This window comes from Balaenoptera physalus, assembly GCF_965194825.1.
Source record: "Balaenoptera physalus genome assembly, chromosome: 21".
NCBI classification, from domain to species: Eukaryota; Metazoa; Chordata; class Mammalia; order Artiodactyla; family Balaenopteridae; genus Balaenoptera; species Balaenoptera physalus.
The window spans coordinates 39,235,425-39,257,380 of record NC_138902.1 but is presented as its reverse complement, the minus strand read 5'-3'; the positions used below and the strand labels follow the sequence as shown (position 1 = coordinate 39,257,380).

Sequence of the window (21,956 nt, the reverse complement as noted above, 5' to 3'; positions counted from 1 at the left end):
GCATTCTTATGTAATATGAAGACCAGTTCCTTTAGAAGATGTTTCCTTAATGTGAGAGGATATATTCTGAAGGGGATCAAAGTACAACACCCCCAAATATGCCGCTGTGGCAGAAAGATTATTTTGAGCTGAAGGCAATTGAGAAGCAACAGACAGAAAAGTTCTTTACCGTCCCCATTTGCCTAACAGCAGGGCATCCATTTCCCTTTGTATGAACCCAAACCCACTCTGTCTCTTGCACCAGGGAGGGCAGAATGAGATTAGCCCAGAGACTACAAGGAGAGGAATCTGTATAACAAACCCTTACTGAACAAACCTTATCTTTAATTAGTTTCCCCTATACAGTTACCTTACAATTTACCAACCTTAAAGCCTTAACACTTTTTTCTTTCTGTTGTTTCCACAATTTATTTCTCTCTGTTAAAATGGTATATAAATCCTTGGCACTAACTGCTTCTTTGGGTCTTCAATTTTTTTTCTAAAATAGTTGTACCATATTAAGTTCCCATCAGAAATACCTGAGAGTCTGGTAGCTCCATATTCTAGCCAACATTTGGTGGTGTCATTCTTTTTAATCCTGGCCATTCTAATGGATATAGTCCAGTTCTATTTTTTATAATTTTTATTTGCATTTTTCTGATTACTAATGAGATTGAGCACTTTTCATGTGTTTACCATCTGTTTGTATATCTTTCTTTGTGAAGTATCTCTTCATGTCCTTTTGCTCATTTTTAAAATTAACTGTTTGTCTTTATGTTATCGAGTTGTAGGAATATTTTATAGAGTCTTGATGCAAGTTCTTTGTCTCTGGTTTTCCAGGACTAGTGGAATACTCCAGGATAAGGCACATAAATACCAAATTGCACAACACGGTAGAAGCCACATGAGCTATGGAGGAGAGAGGAAGAAGCAAATAATTCTTCTGTGGGTGTTGACAAGTGGGTAACATATGAGCATGGCCTGAAGGTGACTACGATTTTACCAAGTAAGAGGAATATAGTGTATGTAAGGAAAGGTATGAGAGAGCGTAGAAGGTCAGCTCTGTAAGCACAGGGGCTTGTCTTTCATTTATTATTAGGTCTAGTACCTAACCCAGTGCCTGGCAAACTAATAGGTGCTCAACAGATACATGTCGAAAATGGATCATTGAATCCTTGTACCCTACGGCTGCACGGATGCCATCAGCAGTGTTACAGCGGAGAAATAACATGATCTCATTTATTTATTTTGAAGGCTAACTTTGGTGGCATGTGTTTAATTCATGGCAGAAGGAAGAGATAAAAGAAGCAGGTCTGGAATCTTTTGATGGCATTTGGTCATTCATTTAACATATATTTATTCAGAGCTGTTGTGTGCTTCTTATAATTGGTGGGTTTAGTAAGGATGAGAAAGGCGTGATCTCTGCTCTCAAGGGGCTCACGGTCCAGTTTGGGGGAGGTAGAAATAGAACCAGGCAACCATCTAATGCAGTAATTACGATGATGGATGTATCCCTGGGGGCATGTGTTTGCGAGTCCACCTTTGGGCATTAGGATTTTTTAACTTGAGTTGCATCTATATGGGTATCAACTAGAAGAGGGAAGTTGGGCAGGTGTTTCTACAGAGGCCTCTCATGAACATAGACACTCCCTGAGACTCAGCATTGGGTCAACAGTAAGCAACCTGAAGTTCATAGAGGTGCAAGGTCAAAAGCAAAGGCAGAGGTGGTCACAGGGAGCTGGGCTCCAGGTCTTGGAGGACTTATAATTACACATGGAAGAGTTTGGGTTTTATCCAGTCATTAATGAGGAATTACTGAAGTGATATAGGGAGAGAAATGACATGGTCAGATTTTCATTTTAGATAGGTCACTTTTAAATGGTGTGTGAAGAGTGGATTGAAAGAAGACAAGATTGATATGGCAAAACCAGTTGCATTCATTGAAGACAGAAATGATTAAGGAAGCCAGAGGATTTCCACTCAGAATGATAGCTTTTATTTATCAAGATTCACCAACAATATCAAAGAAACTTGGTATGATTCTGGTTTAAGATAGTTTTACTTTGCTAATCGCTAATTATTCACAGCTTGAAATTGAAAAGAAATGCTTAGAACTGTGTTACTTGCCAACTTCGGTAAAATATAATATTCAGTAAGATGTAATATGATATAATATTTCAGTAAAGTATAATATCACTAATACAGCAAAAATAAAATGGATTCTAATTTAAGTACAGTCATTGTTTGGATTCAGTAGCTTGTAGAGAGGACCTCATTCTGCCGTTCTGAAGCCTGGGTTGATTTTATTCTTTAATCCGAGTAACTCAATTGACTCAAATGACAATGCCTGTGTAGATATACTTTAGAGATTTTGGAAGAGATTCTAGCATGAGAGGAAACGCAGAATCCAATCCCTACATTTTTCTCTTGGGTCCTCCATTGCATGCCTCCCTGATCTTAAACCATCTTCTGTTTCAAAGAATGGCTCTACAGTATTTTTCCAGTCTAGGCAAGAAGCAAATTCATTAGAAGAACCCAGTGGGGGCTAGAGATGTTGTTCAGTATTTGAGGGTACTTCTGCCCTGCGTTATGCTGGGAATTCCCAGACAGTCCAGTCTCTGGACTGTTGACGCCAGGGCTCAGGCCTCACCCTCCCATGCTCGGTATGTGGGGGGATGCCGACCTCTGCAGAAACCTGGCTGCTTATCCTCTTCTGTCTCCGACTCCAGGGGTGTCTCTTACCACTCCAGTGGCTGCTGCAGCTCCTGCCATTTAAGCCCATTGTGGATTCAGCTACTTCCACCGGCCCTGGACTCTGGGAACTCCACTTCCTCCCTCCAGCTGTGGGACCACATCAGCCTCCTACTCTTACTAACCCGAGGACCCTTCACTGCCCTCTGACTTCTCAGCACTTCCCTGACCTGGGCAACCTCTGCCCTGTATTGGCATCTCTCATTTCAGTTCTCACAGTGGTTTTTTGTTTTCCAGGTTGAGCCCTGACTGATTCATGAGGCAAACGAGTTCTTTTAAGGGCTCGAGTTAATCATCTTGAACTGAACATTTTCAGTAAATATAATCATTATCCCTGATACACCGTTTGGATGAAAGACGCCACTCCAGAAAAGAGGATTTCTGGGTGATACAAACACAAATAGACAAAAGAACCAAAAATCTTGTCAAACTTCATCCTCTTTTCATTGACAAGTACAGAACTTGGCCTTGAGTAATAAATAATGTAGCAAGTTGCTTTACTGAAATACTTTTTGCATTTCTTCTCAGATTCCACTGTGCCCACCCCCTCTTCCCGCCCCTGACCCCAACCCAAGAAGACAGGCATGTCCTTTTGTGCTTATCTAACCGGGGTTTTTTTTTTTGCAAGGCAGGAAGCAGAAGTAGAGGGCTCCTGGAACAGCACTTTGAATTGTGTTCAGCTCTTTAAGCAGTAATGCCGGGTCCACGACTAAGGTGGAATGAGGACGGGAGTTGGGTGAGAAGGCTTTGCAGGAGCTGTAGAAAGCCTGAGGCTCAGAAGAGGACAGAGATCTCTGGAACTCAGAGGGAGGTGGGACTCACATGCAGCTCCTGGACACCTCCCCAAGCAGAAGGAAGGATCTCAGAGGATAATTATCTGGTGCGTTCAGGAGGTGTTAAGGGAAAAATTTATTCATGACACTTGTTAAGGCACAGTGAGACAGACCTTATTCAAGGGGGTGCTATCAAGATAGGCGTGGGGACCACTGCACTGGGGGAGAGATTGGGGTAAACTCCGAGCACAGAGCGGACAAGTGGAGGGTTCACGGCCGCGGAGCAAGGTGGGGATCAGGGGATGGAAGATTCCTAAGAGCAAACATCAGGGGTAGGAGAGACGCAGAGTACGCCGACCTAACAGATTCTCGCTGAAGGCAGGACAGGGAGGTCAGACGTCACCTGGGAGGTGGGAGGGGGTGAGGAACCTGATCAGATATCAAGGATGGCTGAATTGACTTATCAGGATTCTTGTTAAAATTGAACAGTGTCGATATGAACACAGAAGCCTGAAAGTCAGTTGAAAAGGAGCTCAGAAGCATCTGAGTAAGATTTGGTCAATGAGAGAACATTATCGGTGGCAGAGTCCTAGGTAATTGTGACTTCAGTGTCCTGAGCCTGCCACAGACTCTGCAGAGGGTTCTGACCTGAGGGACCAAATGGATTGGGACCCTGAATGTCATGTCACGGTCATTACCAGAGCAGACAGATGGGGGGGAATCTTGCCATCTACCTTGGTGCTCCTTGAGTCCAGAAGAACCCTGAGCCTTTTTTAGCCTGAAAGTTGGAGCTCTCTAAAAAGATGAAAGTTGAATTTCCTGCCGCTCTTGAAAGATGGAAACTAGAAGTCAGAATTAAGTTAATTTTAAGAAAATAAATACAAGTAATACTAAATTATATCTAGATTTGCTGACTCAGATATATACCCATTGCAAAAGTAATCATACTTACATTATGCTGTTTAATTGGCAAAGCTACTGCAAATCATATTTTCACTACCAGATGTTAACAGCAAATTTGCTTAATAAAGCCAAGTGTAGAATGCCACAAATGGAGAGACTCAGGACCAATAGACGCCAAAACAGAATAAATCAGAATAAAATCAAATGCAAGGTAGATCAAAGATTTGGGGGTAAGAGTTTATGCAAAGGTACTATTATGAATAGTTATTTTTTATTTTTAAAATTTATTTATTTATTTATTTTTGGCTGTGTTGGGTCTTCGTTTCTGTGCGAGGGCTTTCTCTAGTTGCGGCGAGTGGGGGCCACTCTTCATCGCGGTGCGCGGGCCTCTCACTGTCGCGGCCTCTCCCGTTGCGGAGCACAGGCTACAGACGCGCAGGGTCAGTAGTTGTGGCTCACGGGCCTAGCCGCTCCGCGGCATGTGGGATCTTCCCGGACCGGGGCACGAACCTGTGTCCCCTGCATTGGCCGGCGGATTCCTAACCACTGCGCCACCAGGGAAGCCCTAAATAGTTACTTTAAAAGATGTTAAAACATGTTTTAATTTGAAGAAGTAACTGCAAAAAAAGCGACTATGCTTGTATATAGATCAATGCCAACGTACTTAACACAGTTTAGCAAATATTACAAATCCCATAAATATTAGTTTTTCAAATCTTTTCTATATTATTAAGCACCAGAAACAATTATTGAGAATATGGCGATGTGTTACTGTATGAATAGGCTGGCCTGGAATTTTTAACCTGCTCATAATATGTTTTCTTTTTTCTTTTTTTTTTAAATTTAATTTGTTTATTTATTTATTTTTGGCTGCGTTGGGTCTTCGTTGCTGTGCGCGGGCTTTCTCTAGTTGCGGCGAGCGGGGGCTACTCTTCGTTGCAGTGCACGGGCTTCTCATTGTGGTGGCTTCTCTTGTTGCGGAGCACGGGCTCTAGGTGCGCGGGCTTCAGTAGTTGTGGCTCGCGGGCTCCAGTAGTTGTGTGGCACGCAGGCTTAGTTGCTTCACGGCATGTGGGATCTTCCCGGACCAGGGCTCGAACCCGTGTCCCCTGCATCGGCAGGCAGATTCTTAACCACTGCGCCACCAGGGGAGCCCTCAATATGTTTTCATCTGTTTAAATTTATTAATAGCTGTATATATCTTGGTGATACATTTATATGTCGATATCCTTTTCCCTCATCTGTGTTTTCTAAATTTTCTACAAAGTACATCTGTCACTTTCGAAATAATCGTAAAATATTTACTTTTAAAGTCTTTAGTTACTGCAAATTGACATTAGAAAAGATTAATTTATTCGCTATTTAAAAAAAACGATGCATTCTTTATATTATTCTCACTTTTATTGAGATTAACCTAAATTTATTTTGAGAGGAGAAATTTAAATAGAATTTTGAGTTCTTTATATTGACCAAATGGAGTCCTTTGGCCTTTATTCCATCCCATAAAAAAAAACTCACCAAAGAGAGCAAAATACAGACCGTGTTTAAAAGCAAGTTGGCTTCACCAGTAGTAATCTCAAGGCATTCATTGACATTCCAGATCATAAGGTGATCTTCTTCTAAGGATAAAGTAAGATTTTGTTTTGTATTTAAGTTGTATTTGAGTTTGCTTTGAAGCTGACTCCATCCCATTCTAGGTCCCCTGAAATACTAGGTGACACAATGAAATGAAGCAAGAAACCCATCACAGCAGGTCTCACCAGTACTCAGTACTGACCAAGGAAGCAGCATGTTGTAGCAACACTGACTTAGGTCTTGGAAACAGAGACTGGCGTAAAACTTGGATCTGCTACTTATTGGCTGAATGACCTTAGACATGATGATACTCAATCATCATGAACTTCAAAGATCCCTCATGTGAGAAAAGGGGATCATATATCCCCTGTATATTTTTTTATGTATAGATTTTCCCCCTAAATGATATGATTGTTCTGAAGCTTTTTTTTTTTTTTTTTTTTTAACTTATTTTGTGTTGGAGATCTTTACATATCATTATATGCACAGCTAACCTCTTCTGACTGCTGCAGAATATCCTTAAAATGAACTCAGCCAAAATGACTTAACCAACCCCGTCTTGATGAACTTTTGAGTGGTTTCTAGTATTTTACTATCCTAACATGAAAACCCTTATGTCTGGTTGTTTGTGCATGTTACTCTGAAGAAGCAATAATGAAAAGGTGGAAGCGTTTATGATACAGAATGAAGCCCCATTATCAACTAGAAATAGAACATTCTCCTTTTGCAACTGCATGGAAATCTCTTCCTTTTTGTGAAAAAAACAGTTGTGGGCCGAATGGAGCAAATACTTCCTCAGAGAGGTCTCATTCTATCAGACAAAATTAGTCTTTTGTATTTTGTGAGACTATCTTTTGGGCTAAGGCAGGGCAGCCGCTTCTTTTGTAGAGGTCCTTTTCTTTGCAGTATACTTTGTGTACATTAGATATAGATGATTTCTCATTTTTGGATTTAACTAATCACTTAATCTGAGAGCATTTAATTAGGTCTGTGACTTTTGAGTGAAAGCATCTTCAAAGAAATCACAAAAGTCTTGCAATTCAGAGATGGGAATGGTCTGCCATCCTATCTTCTGTTCTCCAACTAGATCTACCACCTCAGTCTTAAGACTACCAGCAAAGAAGGTGAGAAGGTGAAATTGTCACCATCGTTGAGACCAGAGTATTCTTGGAAAGTAGGAGTTAAATGGTTGCTGAAATCAGAGATGAACTCATCCTTTTTTAGGACTAGATTTTTGACTAACCAATTTTGACAGGTAAGAGCTCAGAAATATAACATGAAGTTTGGAGTTATCTGGGGTCAAATTTTTATCATTGTATTTAGTATCATTTTGCTAATAAATAACTTCACACAGCTTTTACTTACCAAGTTTTAACATCTCCAGGTTTCACAAGGAGGTGAGTGAATTGATAGATATCAGGCATCCTAGACTATAAATTCCTAGGGTAAACTTAAATTCTTTAGTGAACTTCTGTCTCTTCTTAGGAGGATTAGGGAATTTCTTAACTAGATTAGGCAAATTTGACTTAAACTAAGATTTGAAGATATAAGACCAATAAGGTTGTTCATCATCTCCACCTGTATTATAAGACATTAGGAAGGAATCTCATGCATTCAAGGGGATGTGGTTAAAAGGAAAGAGAGTACCGTGAATGTGCTGGAGGAACAGGAAAAAAGAACAGACCAAGGGGGAGGAAGACATCAATCTATAGGAGGTCAGGAAGGAGGCTGATGGGAGTTGGACCAGGAGAGGGAGAGCGAGAGAACAGTGTTTAAGTTTGGATATTAGCACTGCCTGTATTTATTACCTTTTCTAAGGAGTTCTTAACAGAAGCAATTTTAAGTGTTTAGAGGCCTCTTCATAACAATACAAAATGTAGCTCATTGAATATTTGGAATTTTTAACCCCCTTTTTTCTAGGGCATCTCACAGATGATTATTTCATTCATACACCGAGTTCCCCTAGCATGGTCCATCAGAGTCAATATTGTCTATGATGAAACCCGGCCGGAGTTTAAGAAGCCAGACAACAACACACGGGTTCATTGCAATGACCAGGCAGTTGGTTGAAAATAAGAGAGTCTGAGAATCAGACCCTTTGAAACTTGGGTCTGCCACCACTGTCCTCCAATCCCATTTGTCTCTCTAAGTAGTGAAACAAAATGAGACAAAAGCCTTCTACCAAGGACGATAACGATGAAAGAATAAAAGTTTAGGCAGTGTTTCCAAGCCAGGCGGCAGAGTGCTGGTCAGGAGCAGGCTGTTATGTTAGCCCATCCACGGTCACGAGGACTCCTAGGACCTCCACGGGGTGCCTGGCACGTGGAAGGGCCCAGGCCAACACCAGGGTACCCAGTCCTGACCTGAGTCTCGGCATCAGAACTGCAGAAGGAAGTCAACCAGAACATGAATAAAACCTTTATTGAAAATGCCAGGCAGGGACAGCTCAGAAGAAAGTCGGAATTTTTAATGAAGTTGATATTCACCTAACAGTAGGAGTAGTTGGTCCAAGATGGTTCTGGTGCATCCACTGCCATTGTTTGCACAGTTTCAGTTATATCAAGAGGGTGTGAAGGAACCGTTAGAGTGAAGGCCATGTGCAAGAGAGGATGGGGCTAGGAGACAGCTGTGCGGCTCGAGAACGTGCAAGAGCCACTGTGGAAAAAGAGTAGTTCTTCAGCACCTCTTACAAAACGAGAAAAAAATACTACTTCCAGTAAGACTGTTCAAGAATATTTATGAAATAGCACATGAATTACATACTGAAGTTTAGAGAGTTTGGAACATGGGAGAAGAGGGTAGAACAAGGCAGAGAGAAGAGAGTGTAAATGATGCTTGAGACCTGAGAAAATATAAGGAAGGGCCAGAAAACAATGAGTAGCACATTATTTTTCTAGGCCTACATTTTTTTTGTAAGGCTAATAAAGTAAATTGGAATGGGACAAGAGAATACATTGAATTCCTGTCCAAGGATTTTAATTATTCAAATGCTGGATATCTGTGACATCATCTCTCAGAGGTGACGATTCATTATTAACAAGATGCCATTTTGTGAATTTTGTTCTTCTTGAGTGGAGGCTGTAGTTTGCTTGAGTTACCGAAAGGTGGCAAAGTTACATGCTTAGTAGTTTTAGACAGTAGCTTGCTTCCCGAAGGAGCCCTCTGAGTCCTTTCAGTCTCAGTGGCAACGCACACACAACATGCAGTAAAACAATGGGGAGAAGCCACACAGAAGCTTTCAGTCCCTCGTGCTGGTCTGAGCTCTTGGCAACGCTGCAGCGTCACAGCTTGCAGTACTGTGAATCATAGCCTTGCCTTCTCAATTTATTCTTTATTTAGTACGATCGTTATCTAAATGAGCTTTGAAATTATGAGTGGAAGCTTCAGACTAGTCTCTGACTCCGCTATTCCCGTCTGAATTTGGTTCAATACTTTATATTTTTTAAGAAGAGAAGAGAGCAAAGTAATTTTTAAGATATAGCTCAAGTTCTCACCACCTGCCCTTCTCCCTTATTCTCTCCCAAGGAATAACCACTGTCCTGAAACTAGGGCGGTTTTTTTCTTTGCATGCTTTCGTATTAATTACTTATATGTGTCAGTGCCCTCCAGAGACCACCAGGAACATGCCTGTATTTGAATAAGTTGGGTGTATTTCAGTGATGGAGAATGCACAGCATAGGGAAGTGTGTGGAATCTCGGAAGGTATTAGAAAGGACTTATAGTTGGACTTGGGTTAGGTGATTAGGGGTAGGATTTAAGGAAATGGGGCTTTGCTCTGAATTGTTTACTATTAGGAAGCAGGAATAATTCTATTATTGAGTATCTTAATAAATCTTACCTAAAAGGAGGGAAGAATGTGATGAGACTAAAGCTGTAATTGGTAAAGAAGCAACAGTCAATTGTATTAGCCAGGATAGGGGGATGCTTGGTCAATATTCCTGGTTTTCCTTTGTTCAGCATGAATTCATAGTGGTCCTGTTTTTTTCTCTTGATCCATAATGGTCACAGTGTGGTCTTGTTTGATGTTGACATTCTGTGAAGTTATTGATGTTCAACAGAAGAACATAAAGGCCGTGTGCTGTGAAACTCATAGAGGGAAGTACCAGGCCAGTTCCTAGTGGATAGGTCCACTCACAGATGTCAAGGGCTGCTTTTTCCAGATATCTATATATCTGTATACATGTAAGTATCCATATATATAATTTATTATAATTTCGATATTTTTCTTTAAACTTTACACAAATGACATCATGCTATGCACGTGATCTTTAATAATTTGCTTTTTAAACTTCTCATTCTTGATGCATCCGGTTCCCTGCTTTCAACTGTGCATACGGCGTCTCATTGAATGAATAACCCATATTGAATCTTCTATAGGTGGACAGTTTAATTACGTGGGTTTCCTCTTATAATTATTGCGGTAGTACTGTCAAAACATAAGGATAAATATCTGTTACGTAGGTATTTATTCTAAAACAAAACTACCATTTCAAATGTACTAGGTATTGTTAAGTTGGTCTCCAAAACTTATTTGTATACATTCGTACTTTGTACTGTATGAGTTTCTGTTTCCCTACAACTTCCAATGCCTCTTGTTATCAAACTTAAATTTTGCCAGTCTTCTGGATGTGCAGTAGAATCTCATTGCTATTTTATTATGCTTTTCTCTAATTATTAATGAGCCTGCATATTTTTATGTGCTTTTTGGCCATTTGGTTTTCCAATTTTGTGTATGACTTATTAATATTATTTGGTCATTTTTCCCACTGAATTTTGGGTCTTTTGTTTATTGATTTGTAGCATATTTTTACATATTTTGGACACTAATCATTTGTCCAGTCTGACTTATCTTTTCCCTTTTTTATGATACTTTTTCACGCAGAAGTTTTTATTCTTAATGTGATCAAACGTAGTAATTTTTCCTTATGGTTTGTGGTATTCATTTCTTTAAAAAAATCCTCCTCTGTCCTGGTGGCATAAAGTTAATCTCTTTAATTTTCTTCTGAAAGTTTTAAAGTGTTATTTCTTACATTAGGTCTTTTGCTCACCTGATGTGTTTGTATGGGTGGGGGAGTTTGAGGTAGGTGTCTATTTTTCCTTTTTAACCATATGGTTAGTCTATTATCCAGCACATCTTTCCCTTCTAATTGATGATGTTACCTCATTCCTAAGTCTAGTTTCCATATAAGCAAGGATCTATATCTGGGGCTCTATATTTTCTTACATTCTTCAATTGGTGAATGGCAATATCACCATGTTTTTGTTATTCTTTCTTCTATTTCTTTAAAGCTACTTCACCTATTTTTGGCTCTTTATGTTTCTGTATTATCTCAGATTCACAGTGTTATGTTCTTGAGGTGCCTTTGGGAATGCAGTATGAATTGCATCAGTTTATAGAATTACGGGGAAGATACCCACCTTTAAAATTTGAGACTTTTTACTAGGGAACATGGTATAATATCTGTGTGTATTACCATAAGATTTTCTAATGTTCAACCATCTTTGTATTCATACGTTAAGCCATCCTTGAATTCTACTTAGTTATTATGTATTATTTTTACATTTTAAATTAGATTTTTTGAATTTCTATTCATAAATAAAATCCATCTTAAAATTTGTTTTTGATGATGTCCTTATCTTATTAAGATTGATCTGGTATCATCACATTTAATTGCAAACTTTGCTTTCTTTCTATTCTGCGAAACAATTTGTTTAAAATGGGATTATCTTTCCTTAAGGTTTTCATGGGGTTTTCATTTAATACGGTTTGGCCCTTGGTATTCATCAGTGGGTAAATTTTAAACTACTGATTCATTATTTAAGTTGTTATAATGACATTCAAGTTTGCTCTTCCCCTTGAAACATTTAAAATGTCCATTTCATCAACATTTTTGAATATACTTAAGAAATTGTTTTTAGTGTTTTCTTGTTTCAAAAGTTTTATCACAGTTATACTCTATTCCATCTAGAACTCTTTGCCTTTTCTCTTTTGTTCTTTGTGAAACTCGCCAGTGGTTTGTTTGTACTTATGAGTCCTTACTAGGTATGAACTCTGCAGTGTCTAGCTTCCATCACCTAACTTCCTTCTCGTGAGACTGTTCCTTTTTGTTGCATACTGTAGTAGTTCACTCATTCTCATTGCTTTATAGTATTTCATTGTATCATTACCCCGCATTTTTTTTCCTGACATGAATGGATATTTGGGTTTTTTCCAGGCTTTGGATACTGTGAAAAGGGCTACTTTGAACACGTTGTATACATCTTTTGCTGTGCATACACGTATACATCCCCAAAAGGTGTATTCCTGAGGAGTGAAATTGTTGAGTCATGCTTTAGATATGCTCAGATTTAGTATCTAACATCAAAGAGTTTTCCAGTTGACATTGTTTCCAGCAGGTGTATGAGAGTTCCAGTTGCTCAGTATTCTCACCAGCACTTAGTTTTGCCTCTTTCATTTTACCATTTTGTCGCAAAGGACTTCCAAATTTACAAAAACGTTTGAACTCCATAGTAGGTATTTTTGAGTATTTGACGTATGTCAAAGAAGCATTTCGTCTTGATATGAAAAAAACCTCTAACAATAAATGGTGCTCCCGGTATGTTAGGTCAAATATCGGATTTATTGGAATTTTAAAACAAGAGACTGACCTTTGCCTCACTGCTCTGTTCCATTGCTTGATACATTTTGAAAATTTTTGTGCTCAGTTTCCTAAAGCAGACTCTATGAAAGAGTCATAGATGCAGTTGTTAAAATGGTTCAGAATGTATATGTAAATGATCTGAATCATCACTAGTGTATGAAAATGTTGAAAGAAGTAGAAGACAATGAATTCAATAATCTTGTGTTCCTTGCCAGTGCTTGCTAGTTGAGTCATGGAAGATTTTTATAAAATCTGCAGTTCTGTTAACTCCATTCAAAATTTCTTGAAACAGAAATAATGCTTGCCAAATATTTAAAAATCAGAGACAAAAATGGCAATGTGATTTACATTTTGTCGTCAATATCACACTGTATACACGTAAGCCAAATTTGAAGCTCCAAGGAAAGTAAAAGTTTATTTTTGATTTAACTAGATAGCAGTGGATTTACTTTGAAATAAAAACTTCATAATACAAATCAGTAATGATTTTATACAGTTTTCTAATAGGAGTCAATGTGTAGAACATTTTAATTGTAATTAACAGAATTATATAAATTGGCTATAAAGCCAACAAGAAAAATTTGAGCAATACGTTCTTGCTATTGATAAATTGAGTTGCTTTCAATTCATACGATATCTCTAAATTTGGTGTTAATACTGAGTTAACACAAAAGTTAGTTAATTTACTTATCTTGGGCAGATGTACTTTTGAAACATGGTTTTGAAACTGATAAGCTTTTGTTTACATCCAAATCTATTATTCTAACAAACGTGAATCAGTTTTATTAATATTATTGCAGAAATCAAAGAAAATGATTTTTTGATATCCAATTCAGTTATTAGGAAACTTTTAACTATCTTTGGAATAACTTGGAAATGTGAATCTACTTTCCCTACTGTAAATTCTGTGAAGTATAAATACAGATCAAGTATTTCTGATGAAAATTCAGCATCCACATTGAGATGCGCTGTAAGTCTAAAAATACATAGTGGATTATGAAGACCGAGTTAAAAAAAAAACAATGTGAAATATCTTCTTAATAATTTTTAATATTGATTAGATTTGCAACAGTAAAATTTGGATCCTTTGGATAGCTGGTTAAATAAATTTTATTATTAAAATTAATTTCCTCTCATTTTTATTTTTTAAAAGTGTGGCTACTAGAAAATTTAAAATTACATGTGTGGCTCCCTTTATATTTCTGTTGTACAGTGATAATCTAGAGTAGTAGCTTACATGTGCATATTTTCAGAACAAAGAGTCCCAAACCAATATGCTGCAGAAGAAATTGGATTGATTATCATCTCATGTTTTGATCCTGTGGGTTTCCATTGGCTTCAGGAAGTAATATAAGTTCTTTAAGATGGTACATGTTCCATGGTTAGCCTCTGGCTACTGTTGAGCAATGTGATCTAATCTCTCCCCCTTGCACTTCCATGTGCATTAAAACATGAGTCTTTTAAATATCTTTGATCATGTCGTGCAATTTCATGAGTTTTTAAAATTTGCATAAATTGTTGCCGCTCCTTATCACCTTGACTGCTTGGTGAATTCCTACCAGTTTCTCCAGGACCCTCCTCTTGTTTTTTCTTGTTTGATATGTTCCTTGACTTTTCCCAGTGGAAGTTTAATCTTCCTCTGTGTAACCATTGTTAAGTTCCTGACACCTCTGTCATTACCCTTTTTCATAATATTTTTATTTTACAGATCTATTTCCCTGCCAGACTGTGAATTCTTTTTAGCCTTGTTCCTTACACAGTATGAATATTAATATATATACTATGAGCTAGGTATTCATTACAGGCATAATACCTAGCTCATAGTATATATATTAATGTTTTTTAAATGTATGACTGAGGAAAATAAAGTAAAGCAAACCATCTGATTCCAAAGAGAGGATGAAATGGATAAAGGGAAAATTTTAAATTTCAAAGTTTATAAAAATGGTAGGCTATGGCAATCTTTTTAAATATGTGGAAGAAAAATTTTAACTATGTCAGAACTCTGAGGGTAAATAATATGAAAAAAGATGAGCTTTTCAATTTTTATTTAATGTGAAATTCACCATTATATAAATTCAAGATATTAATATTGAATCCTTACCATTCTTTACTGATAGTTTCATAAAGTAATTTCAGTGCTTACTCATGCATTAAATTACTAGTTGTGTCAGCTACCTCTAAATATTTTGATAAGTATACAGCAGACCTCATGGAAAATATTACAGACAAATTATGTCACTAAAATAATAATAGGTACTATTAAAGAAGCACACTATCTTAGACAAAATGGAAAATGTGTATTCCTTTTTGCCTTATATTAAGTGGAAATGGACGACTTGAGTGATAGGGTTTCTAATTTTAATTGATTAAAATGATAATAATAAATTACTACTAATATATTCATGTTAGAGTAAAAAATGAAAATTATACATCTATTTATAAGGATAAATATATATTTCTTTATAAATGTATAACAAACTATTAATCTAAAAAAATTAGATGTCAGTTATTTTAATCAACTACTCCACTAAATATTTTTTTAACTCTGTTGACTCCAAATTATATGTTGATTGTTGCTTGACATAGCGGGTGTTTAGAAAAAGCTGTTTCAATATTATTATTATCCTTATTATTTTGATTATTTTCTCAAACATTCAATAATAAATAGCATTATTTTTTAACCAAAAATATTTATCAGAAATAACATGAACTTTCTATACATAACATTTAGCAGAGGAAAGAAATCCATTTCCTCCACTATTTTGATGTTCCTATATGACATTACTGACTTTTTTGTTATAAAGGTATAGAACACTGACCTTTTTTGTTATAAAGGTGTAGAACACTGCAGCTAGATTGTTGTCCTGCTACATCTAGAGTCATTTGTTTTGACTGCCACATTAAAACGACTGTGATTTACTGTCCCCTCTCTTCTCCTGGAGCTGAAGCAGGAAGCAAACTTCTTCCCCAGAGAAGACCACAGTGGCCCGTGCCTTCCATGTGCCCACAGATGCATCTGCTGCTGCCTTCACCTCAGGGCAAATGTCACCTCCTGCTGGATTTGCTCTTTGACATCCACTGACTTTCATTTCCCTGATGGCCGGGACTCGTCAGGGTGTACTCTTTCTAGTAATACTTCTAGAGCCTCCAGAACTGGACCTTGAGAAATACTCTGCTTGTGCAGAATCCCATGGGGACAGTGTCATTGGTCTTTTTTTTTTACCTTTCTTACCCCTTAGCTGGAATCTTATCATTTCTGGTCCTTCTCTTTTCTAAGGATGGGCTTCAACCCTGGTGCACAGAATCAGGAGAGGTGCAAACAACAGTTGAGGATAGACAGAAAAAAAAAACAAAGAAAGAAAGAAAGAAAAAGAAAAGAAGAACTGGATTGTTCAGAGCAGTGATAAAAGTTGTACTGGTTGAACCCCATTCTTGGCATTTCATTTTGGCTAAACTAGCGATGGTCCCACGTTCGTATGAAAGTATACCCTTTCCGGTCTGTTTAGTGTGATCTTAGGTGGCATTTGCAAATGTCTTGAATTGCGCATCTGACAGGACAGACTTAACGGCAAGGATGTGGTTACCATGATACTCAGAAAACAGCTTTCAGAGAGAAATATATCTTCTCCACAAACAGAAGTAAAACCTGAAAATAGATTAGCGTGTTTTCTGCCCAGAAATTGAGGACATAAAGTACAGTGTACATTAGTGAAATGCAAAGTGTAATTTTAGTTTTTAAAATGTCCTTATTACTTGAAATCTGATCTATTTTATGAATTTTAATTATGACGTTGGCCCTTGCGTGAGTCATGTTATTACCCCTATAGCTCATGGGACTGTCACCACACTCCTAGGTTTCTTCCCACATTAATACTATTTTTAGGGTTATGTACCATATGGGAATCAAACTACATAGAGAAATCACAGCACAGATTCTGGAAGACTTGAGCTGGGTGAAAATTTTTGACAAAAACCTCAATTTACAGATGAGGAAAATAAAAGACAAAAAAAGGTTTCAGACTTGTCTAGTCAAGCAGGTGATTAGGAATAAAACCAGCCCTTGCTGTTAGATCTCGGGTTCCTTTTCTTGCACTTGCTGGTAGGTTTCTACTGCTTGTTTTGTCATTACAAGACATCAAGGGTTAGTCTACCCCAGGGGAGTCATGTTTCTTAATGACAGGTCCTCCTCTTTAGAGTCTGCCCTTGAGAACCAGTGTGCTACTTCTGCTTCCAAGGCATCCATTCTTAAAAGGGTTTAAGGGGCTTTGGAATGGTCTTGAATGATCATCTACTGCTTTTCTACAGGTTGCTGAGCCTGGAAAAATTCACTGTGCTATAAATCATTTGGCTGTGGATAATTCTGCATTTTTGTTTGGCTAATGCAGTGGTGTATTTAGGGAAGCAATGTACAATGCTTTGACCGGTAACCAGCATCTTGACTGTCTAACTTTTGGAGTACATCACATGATTTGTTATACAGATTGTAAGATGTGGAAAAGAGTTATCATGCAGGTGATTACATACACTTGGCCATGATAAAACTGTAAGTTTATGTTCTTTCATTTTAACTGGGTTTTCAGTGCTATTGATGATTCTCTTTCACCTTGAATTGTCTCTCTGTTAATTATCCCATGATCACAATTCCAGCTGCTTTCTTCCCTCCTTTGATCTTCAACTCCTGTGCCAGTTACGTTTGTGTGTATGTTGGGGAGGGGAGCGGTTGCATGAAATAAAACTGCTTATGGATAACTTAAGCCAAATGACACCTACTGGCTTGATATCAAAAGCTCATGGAATTGCGGGAAGGCTGGAGAAACAGCTTTGGAGAGGACAAGACCGAGGCAGCTTGGAAGCCAGAAAGCAGGAGCTCTGAGAATGGTTATTTGGCAGGAACATGTCGGCACAGCTGCTGGGTAGTACGTACTCCCACCCCTTCTGCAGTCTTGCATCATGTTCAAAGTCCCAGGAGTGAATCTGGCTAAGCTTAGGCCACATGTCCTCCTCTTGGCTGTAGGGCTGGTGAGAAGTAAGATGTGCTTCTTCAGCTTCTTTGAGTGGAAGCAGGCACCTGGATTTCATGTTGCGGCACATCCACAAAGGTTGGGGCGTAGGCAATGCCATGAAAGGAAATCGAAGTAGGAAAAAGGTATTAAGGAAGTGGGAAGGAACACAGTGTGGAGAACAGCAATTGTTCAGTGATCCTGCATGCTTTCCTTCTAATTCTTGGCAGATGGCTGGGCTTCTGGATTAATCGAAAAGATGAATGCCCACTGAAGAGAGCTGTACAGATTTTCCTCTTCTCCCATTTCCCATTTATTTCAAAGCAAGGATCTTTTATTTTCAATCCCATCTACCTTTTCTGGAAGTTTCTATTGTCACCTGTACCTTCTTTCTCATATTCAGTCTCATCGTCACTTGTCTCTTTCCTCTTGACTTTTAAGAGATTTATTTCCAAATTATTTTTAAAATGTTGCCTTTGACATTTTTCTTGTCTTAAAGTACCATCAAATCTCTCCAGTTTCTCAGTGAAAGTTTCAAGTGGAAGTCATCCCCACTAGCTTTGCTTCTTCAGTGTCTCCTCTTATCTTTCTTCTGAAACTGTTTTTCTGGGTCAAAGACCTGACCCAATGCCACAGGTCTCTTATCTATCCTCACTCTTTGAACTCTCAAAACAAAATGGACCACTTGTCTTTTCTTGAAAAATTTCTCCTTCTTTGATTCACAGCATTATGTTCTATTTTTTTTTCTATTTATTTACTTATTTTTGGCTGCATTGGGTCTTCGTTGCTGCGCGCGGGCTTTCTCTAGTTGCAGCGAGCGGGGGCTCCTCTTCGTTGCAGTGCGCGGGCTTCTCATCGCGGTGGCTTCTCTTGTTGCGGAGCACGGGCTCTAGGCGCGCGGGCTCAGTAGTTGTGGCTCGCGGGCTCTAGAGGGCAGGCTCAGTAGTTGTGGCGCATGGGCTTAGTTGCTCCGCGGCATGTGGGATCTTCCCAGACCAGGGCTCGAACCCATGTCCCCTGCATTGGCAGGCACATTCCCAACCACTGCGCCACCAGGGAAGTCCCAAGATTTGTTTTAGAAAGTGTGTTTTGGGAAAAAATGAAATTAGTTCACTGACAATTATTAGTCATCTATGAGAAAAATCAGTGTTGATCTTTCAAATCTTTGATTTATTACATTAATTACTTCATAACTTTATCATGTTTTCATTAGAATATTTTTCATTAATTTTATTAGAATATATTTTCTTATTGTGGAAATTATAATAACATAACTGAATAGCAAAAAAGGTAGTGACTATATATATTTTCAAAGGTAAACGGCCACCTATTATAGCAGAAAATGTGATTATGTTCTTAATTGTGATTTAAACAACATCTCATACAAAATGTTTATGGTGATCATTTTCTTCTTTACTAAGCAATTTGCTGACTTGTGGATAAGATTTCAGTACATATAAAATTACAAATGATAAAGTAATTAATTTAATAAAAAATATCTTAATGTGACATTTAATTATGAGTAGTAGGTAAATGATTGTCTTTAAAAAAAAAGACTTGCTATTGTTAACTCATTAAACTGAGGAAGGTACACACGTTTCCCTTTCATCTGAAAATCAACATATTGTGTGTGTGTGTGTGTATACACATACACATATACAGGTAATTGAAATAGCTAAAATGCAAACACGTACATACACATGCACATATGCATAGAAAAACAAAAATGTTTTAAATGTGGCTTCATATTTTATCCTTCTTCTTCCCCAAAATACCTTAAATAAAATCAGTTGGTATCTGTTTGTCCAGTACACATGCCATTTCTTTTTAGCCCTTTATGAAGGTTAATTAGCATTCATTCTAAACCCAGAGGAATATAATTCAATCAGCCCTAATAAGACTTGTTAGAGAGAACTCTAGTGATCACATTTTGGTTTCACAGAAGTGTAAATTTTAGAACCTTACTTTCACAGGAAGGTTATACCATCTGTCTCCATGTTAATTTATTGCTTCACATGCATTAACTTTTTTGCACCTTGTGTCACATAAATTTTGGCATTGCTTACTTATTAACCCTTGTAGTCCTAAATTAGAACAGAATCACTTTTAATGTACATGCTCCTAATAATAAAGCAACTTTAAAGACAAGAGTATTCATTAATACTGTATTCACTATGATAGAACACATTTAATATGCTTCTTCTAATTCTCAAAGAAAGCCAACTAGAGAGAATACTATTATATGAATTTTGGAAATATTTCAGTCTCTCTCTTTGCCTCAGTTTTATGTACTTTAATTTGTATGGCAATTCAGCATACCTACTTTTTAGGAATATTTTAATGCTTCTTGGGCAAAACCCAAGATGACTGATGCCTCAAAGAGAAGGAAATAAACCTTTGAAGCAATTTCAGGAAGTGCCTGGGAATAAAGGAGAAGAGTATAAGTCTGGAAGGGAGTAGTGAGGGGGAGGTGGAGACTAGAGCGGGGCTGGCGGGGGCACCACGGTGCAGAATAAGGACCAGAGACACCACAGAGGTGCACAGAGCTGAAGACCACGAGTCCCGAACCTGATGAATATGCACACCTGTAATCTGTAAAAATGAGAGGAGAGGAGCTTTTTTTAAAGTTATTTTTAATATTGATTTAACATATAAGCTTGACGAGTTAACCAGGAGAAAAGGGAAAGGCCAGTTGAGGGAAATGAATGAATATGTGAAATCTCGGTGAATAAGAGAACAACAGCAAAAAAAAAAACAGAGAGAGATTATTCTTTAAAAGTCATAATTGTAAATTCCCTGTGGAATGTGTCAGACATATTCTCTGAAAGCACATGTCAGGGACAAAAAAAGTGTGTTAGTTAAGCTTTAGTAGTGAAATGATCTATGATCTCTTTGGGACTATCTGGAGGAGATATATATTGCTTAATTTCCAAATATTTGGGATTTTCCAGCTATCTTTATGTTTTCTATTCTTTACATTAGAGCTCTTCATACATTACTAATAGTTGTGGTAAATCTGTGGAGACACAGCATGGCTGGTTTTGTTTCTGGACATCAAGCTCCTACCCGTTTGATGTTTTGTGATAGATATAGGGTATTCTTCAGGAAAATCCCAGAGCACACCATCTGGATTCTTGTCACCTGTCTTTGTATACTGAAAGTCACATTCTACATTGATATTATTTTTGTTTAACCAATTATATTCTTTAAAATTTAGATGTTAATTTTAGGTTTACAGAAAAATTGAAAAAATAGTGCAGAGAATTCCCATATACTGCTTACACACAGTTTCTGTGATTAATTACCTCTTACATCAGTACGCCATATTTGTTAGAATTAATGAACGAACACTGATACATTATTATTAATCAAAGTCTATACGTTATTCTGATTTCCTTCCTTCTTCCCTAGTGTCCTTTCTTCGGTTCCAGGAAACCACATTGCATCATCAGCGTGTTTGTCTATATATTTTTGTTTTTTGAGCAGTTCCTTATTTCCTAGCACTCTAAGATGCTCCAGGCTCATCCTGTATCCTTCCTGCCCGTTCTAGAATTGCCCGTTTCTCCAAAGACTCCTGGTTCAACCTATTGGAGAGTGGAAGGGGTACCATTTCCAGCTCTGTGTGAGTCATGGTGATACCCCTTCTGATCTTTTCAGATGGTCTTTTCCTGCCTGAAACTCAAGGCAGACCCTGCCTGGGTCCCAGAGTTCTCTCTCTGTTCAGCTCTCTCCTCTCTGGATCTCCGGCCATTGGCCTTCTAGGTGTCTCTGTGCCCTCAGCCCAGGGAGTTCAGCAGGCACTGCCTGGGTTTCCCTTCCCAGCACATGAGATGAGCCCTGGAAATTCTTCCAGGGTGGTACCGGGGCTGTTACAGGGCTCACTTCATTTGTGTCCCATCTCTCTGGGGGCTCCGTCTGTTGTTGCATGAGGTCTTTTGTCTTGAAAGCCATTGTTTCAGACCTCATGTTCAATCTTTGTCTCAGGTGTGAGGGTAAACCCAATCCTAGTTACTCAATCTTGGCCTGAAGCAATAGTCTGCCCACGAGTCATTCATTAGAACTTGCCTCTTTCGTAAATCCTGGGATTTCTACCTGTCTGAGCTCTCAGTGGTATCAGATGAACACAGTTCTTTATGAAACGTAGGCTCTGACCTCACTCATCTTTAGGTGCAAGAGGCTTCGGGTAAGTTTTGGATGACGCCTTCCACTGTGTCTTCATGGCCTTCTACTTTCTTCCCTTTTGCTGCTTCCTTTCTTGGTTTGCTTTTGAATTGTTTCTAAGAAACTGATGATCTCAGGGTCTTTCTCCTGGAGATATCTACCTTCTGCTA

The 21,956-nt window shown here is 38.2% G+C and overlaps 1 protein-coding gene across 2 annotated transcripts in view; it reads left to right on the top strand.

The window, feature by feature from the left end:
• The window catches only part of GPM6A (glycoprotein M6A), a 259,990-nt gene that overhangs the window by 75,923 nt on the left and 162,111 nt on the right, over positions 1 to 21,956 (top strand). The gene's annotated exons all lie outside the window — the stretch shown is intronic.